Source organism: Silene latifolia, chromosome 1 (genome assembly GCF_048544455.1).
Source record: "Silene latifolia isolate original U9 population chromosome 1, ASM4854445v1, whole genome shotgun sequence".
Taxonomy (NCBI): Eukaryota; Viridiplantae; Streptophyta; class Magnoliopsida; order Caryophyllales; family Caryophyllaceae; genus Silene; species Silene latifolia.
This window is the reverse complement of record NC_133526.1, coordinates 145,854,752-145,860,751: the sequence shown is the minus strand read 5'-3', so window position 1 is coordinate 145,860,751 and position 6,000 is coordinate 145,854,752. Positions and strand designations below refer to the sequence as shown.

At 35.1% G+C, this 6,000-nt stretch overlaps 1 long non-coding RNA gene across 13 annotated transcripts; it reads left to right on the top strand.

Moving 5' to 3' along the window:
• Positions 1 to 333: 333 nt before the first annotated feature.
• Positions 334 to 4,253, top strand: LOC141610205 (uncharacterized). 13 transcript variants are annotated; one of them, XR_012528170.1, is made up of 8 exons: positions 339 to 645; positions 846 to 937; positions 1,207 to 1,665; positions 1,791 to 1,889; positions 2,838 to 2,932; positions 3,022 to 3,102; positions 3,656 to 3,870; positions 3,986 to 4,253. It is a non-coding gene; the product is annotated as an uncharacterized LOC141610205 (long non-coding RNA). The 13 variants fall into 13 exon arrangements; XR_012528116.1 differs by having other exon boundaries at positions 342 to 645; positions 3,656 to 4,253; XR_012528128.1 differs by having other exon boundaries at positions 348 to 645; positions 1,207 to 1,297; positions 1,606 to 1,665; positions 3,022 to 4,253.
• The last annotated feature ends 1,747 nt before the right edge of the window (positions 4,254 to 6,000 follow it).

Here is a 6,000-nt window from a genome sequence, read left to right as displayed (position 1 = left end):
GGGTCAAACTTTTTCGATTGGGATGCCCAACTCAAGTTAGCCGCCCAAGGTGACGATAAGGTTCGTTACCTTATGGAACCCTCTCCACCCGAACCTAATGTTAGGTCGAGTGCCGCAACAAGGGAAGCCTATGAAACTTACCATAAGGAATCCGCCGCAATTAAAAATGTCACTAGTAGAAAAACATTAAATTGCGGCTCTTGATTTGAGGCGTTTTAAGCAAGTCGCAGCAAATACAAATTCATTTTTTTTTTTAAAAAAATCATATATTACATTTGAGGCGTTTTTTGAATTTCAAAAAACGCAGCAAATATAACAAATGAGGCGTTTTCCTCTTAAACGCCGCATATACAATCCAACTCCAAAACAAGATGCGGAGGTCACACTGATCACATACCTTATTTCATTTGGAAACCACAATCTCTCTCTTGCTCCCTCAATATCACTGTAAATACTTAGTGTCAACATAAAACAATTCACTAGCCCACCACCGCCGCCACTACCGCCTTTATCCACCACCACTATCCACACCTCGATCCTCGCCCATCACACTTCCACAGCAAATACAAGTTCCCTTAGATCCCCTTGCTCTAGTCAACTTGTCTATGACCCCTGATGGCATGAAGTATGACGGCGTGCGGACCTGTATGAGTCTCCTCTTTACTCCTCTTGGTTTCTTCATTTTCATCTTACAATTGGCATAATTTCTCAATTTTAAAGTAATTGTTTTTAATTAGGGCTTTGGGTAATTATTTATTGAAGTCAAAATTTATGCTAATTAGTAGCATTAAGTTTTTATTTGATGTTATCTATTGCTAATCATAGTGTGATTGCTCTATTTTAAGTTTTGGCGTCGAACAGATTCGATTTGAGGTTACGGGTTTATGAATCGCCCCGCAGAAAATGAGATTCGCACCTACATGTCTCCTACCATCATGTAAGTTCTTCAATTACGCAATTACTAACTTTCAATTGTCATCCTACCATCATGCGTCTCTCTTACCTTGCAATTGATTATTGTTAGTTAAATTCATACTAATACCTATATTTTTATGTAAATTTTTTTGTTTTTTCTTCAGAACCAATTCTGGAGTTAGATATATTTGTTTCGAATTAGGGTTTACAATTGAATTGGGGTTTTTGTACAAAATTAGAACGGTTGTTGATTCTTTGTATAATTATGTTTACATGATGTCGTCGATGAAGGCTGGAAGGGGTCTTAACTAATTGCTAGGAATGACCACCGCTACAACACAAGATGTGCTTCTCGATCGGTTTTAAACGGCTCAACCATATGGTCATTAAACATTGGTTTCTCCAGTTTTCTCTCTTGTTCTTTTTAACATTTGCTTTAATACTTTCATGATTTTAAGTTAAGAGTATATGGGTTCATAATTAAATGTTACTTCCAAGATATTAAGGTTCATTTGATTACTTGTGTTTTATGGTTTGTTGATTTTGTCACAATTTATTTTAATGGGAAGATGATAACTTAATAAGTATGTGTAAAGTTTTGATTTCCATATAAAGCCCCTTCTCCTTAATCTAACCATAACGCCAAAAAAAAAAGTTGTATTGAGAGATTTTATTGTTCTCTTTTTACAGTCCGGGGCTAAAAAAGATCTTAATTCATAATTACAGATGGGAAAACTTCACTACTTAATGGTAACATCCAAATTTTGTTCTTATTCTATTCTCTTTAATGGTTTAAAATATGTTGCTCTTATTCTATTCTCACAAATGGTACAGAGGAGGAACTAAATATGTATACTTTCCTTTCTAATTATCAGGTGATTATTATTGGCTGCTCTCTTAGCCGCTATCTCACAGACATGACTCTCGTGCTTTTTAAGGAGATGATGAATTTGATATTGCCAGTGGAGGAAAAGGTATATATCCTCCCATGTCCCCATGACTTAGCTCTTTCTTTCATAGTTCCCTTCATCTTATTATTAGTAGCCCTGGTCTAGTAAAGTGAAGAGATTTTTTTGGTCTGCTACTTTCGTTTGTATTGCATTTGGACTTTGTATGAGCTGTGATGTCTTTATATTTTCTCTGAAATAGACAAGTATTTGCGTCAGCTATTTTTTGTATGATAAAGATTTGTAGTGTGATGTTCTATAGGAACTAGCCTCTCAAAAGATACCCTGGGATAATTTAAATGTGATGCAGGTATTTGTTATTGGTTACACATTTGCACATATGCAGCAATTAGCATGCTCGGAAACTCCTAAATTCTCCCATCTTTTTCCTGGTGTTAAGGTCAAATTGGCACACCACCCATACAATTACCTGTCTCATCCTCATGATTGCATATATTTCTTATGTTTGTGCCTCAATGCTACAGTTTGTGATGGGCTCTTCTGATTTTCTTTTTCCCTAATTTTTTTGTCAAATTTTCACACCTGCAGTCATATTACTCTTTTTAGCTCTTACATCTTGACTTTATAACTAGGTAAATTTTCACACCTGCAATCATATTACTCATTTTTTTGTCAAATTTTCACACCTGCAATCATATTGCTGATATGTCGAATTATCAAACACCTTAGATTGTGTTGCTGGGTCAAACATAAGTCAGATGGCTTGAAGTTTTTGACACAATTTTTAGGGTGTGAATTCTGGTTATCATTCTCTCTACATTACGTAAGGGGTGTCGGAAAAGTGCCATCTTTCTTTGGTGCCCTTAATTCTCAAAATATTTATTCCATTTTTTTCAGCCCTCGTTTTCTTTTCTTAAAAGGTCTTTTAGACTTGTGATGGGGCACAAGGTAAAATGCAGGTCTACATTTCCTTAGGAGCAGTTATTTTATTCTCAAACTCTCGCTTCTTTGCAGGTAACAGATGATAACTGTTTTGGAGAATCTTGGCACACCCATCTCTGACAAGTTCCCTGTTTATGAAGGCATTAGCACATACATGTGTCCTTCAGGTAAGACATGTTAATTGTCAATAGTTGGCGAACTTATATAGTTATATGGTTAATGATTGCATCGGTTTTGTTTTTCATTCATCATTTAGTTTGACGCAGTGGCCCTTCAGTTTATCAAATAAGGAATCTTCAATCTTCTATGCCTTCAGTTTCAACTTATTCAACATTGGGTAAGCCCTTCCGCCCACATCGCCAACTACTTGCAAGCATTTCAACTAACTAATCCCATTTATCAAATAAGGAAAACAAATAAAATCACCGCTCATTTAGTCATTTGCTAACTGCTAATTATAATTGAGGCTGCTATTGTTCAACTTTAGTACATCTTGTTTCTTCTATCTTGAATTATTCTTGGTATTTTAATGAACTAAATGAAGAGTGTTACATTATAATTTGTATATGCTTTTCTTAGTTTCATTTTAATTATATGCTGGTAAAGTTTGATGACTTGCTATCAGGGTTCTTTTTTATTTGATTAGGACCAAAAAAATTGGTAATTTGATTGACTTGCTATCAGGGTTCTTTTTTATTTTGGCAATTGCTTGACCCAAGACATACAGCGGTTTTGTAGTAATTCAAGGAGACTGCTAATTTTTATCGCAAATGTTATGCTCTTGATATTGTGTTATGCTGCCAAATTGAATTAGTAAAGCAGCTACTGAAGTCTGACATATAAGTGTCGTGCTTCAAAGCAATAACCTTGGCATTTCACTAATGATCCAGGTGCTGAGGCATGCTTCTGATATCGTGTTCGGCATATTTTGCGCTAATTTTAATTATTAGTCATCCGGAAAGTGTTGGATCAACACGAGATAAGACTATATACATCCGACCAGTTTAGCATGCTACAGGTGGAAGCCATAATCAACTAAACATCAGATATCGTCATAGCTTAATATGGGCTTATCATTTATATATTTCAACAGAAACTACAATATGCAAGTATTTTTTGTGTTCTTTTTTTGTGCTCATTATGCAAGTATTTTTTGGGTGGCCATTGTTTTTGCAGTTGACAAACATGACAATATGCAAGTATTTATGTCTTGAATGCAGAATTACTAGTAGGCGTGTGGTTGGCTAAGGTGGCTGAGATGGAGATGCTGCTAGGTTTATGGTTGGCTGAGATAGTGTTGCTCCTAGGCATCTAGAGTATTTAGTTAAATTTTCAAGTTTTAGATTGCATTTGTATTAGTTTTAGAATCACATATGTGTTTTATTTCTATTTGGTGTATGAATTTAGAATATATTACTAAAATCATTTAAGATTGTATTATGGAAGAATATATTTGAGAGTTAAATTAAAATCATTTTGTTTTGAGTATCTTTCGTAAAAGAAAAAAAAAATTTTTTTTTTGCTATTTGCGGCGTTTTTTCAAAAAAAAACGCCGCAAGTAAGAGTCTTATTTGCGGCTTTTTTGAAACGCCGCAAATAACTTTGCTATTTGCGGCCCTCCCATTTGCAGCTACATCAAAAACGCCGCAAAAGGCCTCTTTTTTGGCGCCGCAAATAAATGTTTTTCTACTAGTGTGTGTTAATTTTTGCGATGGAGGCGGATCTCCAAAGGAGAGCTTTCAAAATGGGCACCGCTTATGAAATTTATTCCAAACTTGTGACAATGTTCTCACAAACACCGAGGATCGTCCAATATGAAGCGGCCTCGGCATTCTTTGATCTCGATTTCAAATAGGGCCAAAAGGTTAGCCCTCACGTGCTCAAATTGTTGGAGCTAGTCGAGACATTGAAAATTCAAAAGGTTGAAATCCCCATGGACCTCATTGTTGATAGGATTCTTCACTCATTATCCAAAGTCAAAGCACAATTCCGGGTGAATTTCAATATGCAAGACAAGGACGTGTCTCTTGAAGAGTAAGCCGAAAGAGACATGGGGCTAAATGTTAACCCACCTAAGGATGTGCTTAATATAAGCACTAAGAGCAAGGAGAAGTTCAAGAAGAATGGGAAAAAGAGTAAGAGGCAAGCTCCCATGAACACCAAGGCTAAGACTTTTGAAGCTAGCACTTCCAAAACCAAGAAGGGTCCTCTTGATAAATATCATTATTGTAATGGTGTTGGACATTGGAAGAGGAATTGTTCCAAGTATCTTGGTGACATCAAAGCTGGAAAGATCACTCCAGTAGGTAAATGACTATCCTTTCTTTTATGTTTCTAATTCAACTATGGTATTTTGATACAAAGTTGTGATAATGTATCCCCTTTTTATTGTAAATAGGGCCTCCTCCAAGCAAAGACAAGGGAAAAGAGAATCAAGCTTAAGAAATCATGAAGGAGCTAGGAGTAGCTACCAATGAAGCTTGACTTTTATAATTATCTTTATTTTAATGTTATGAATTTTAGAACTATTTTGATTTCCGTGTTCGACATGGAAATGGTTGATCCTTTTAAACAATGGTTGTATTTTGGATTTTGGTGGCTTGGCTTGCAACCCAAGTCACCCCTTTTATCGTATTTGTTTGTTCTAAAAATTCGTCTTTATATGCTTGCACATAGAAACATATGATCATCTACTTAAAGTGATCCAATAGACAATTATAATTATAGGATTCATTATATGTCCACAAGCTTGAGGCTTGTTTATGATCAATTATAAAGTGATGTTGAGTTGATGAACTCTCCTAAAGGAATGTCAATTACCAAGTACACTCATCAAATCTCAAATCTATTAGTCAATCTATGAGATAGTCCTCCTTCTACTTCAAAATCATTATTTGTGTCTCATAAGCTATCTTTGAATATCTAGTGTATTTATTCTAAAGATAAAGTGGGAGAAAAATGAAGACACAAAGAATACAAAGAATAATTTGTATGCTTGAGTAAATAAGATCTACGAAAGAAAGAATGATTTGTATACCAAAATAGATAGTATACATGAATAGATGAGATCTATGGTCTTGAGTAATTGAGATCTACATGACAAAGAGACCAAGTGAAATAATCAAAAGAATATGTTCTTAAGATAACTACACGAGGAGACCAAAAGAAAGTTCTTGAAAGATAATGACGACTCAACAAGAGATTTTGCTAGTTTATGACCTAGATATGAATAGAG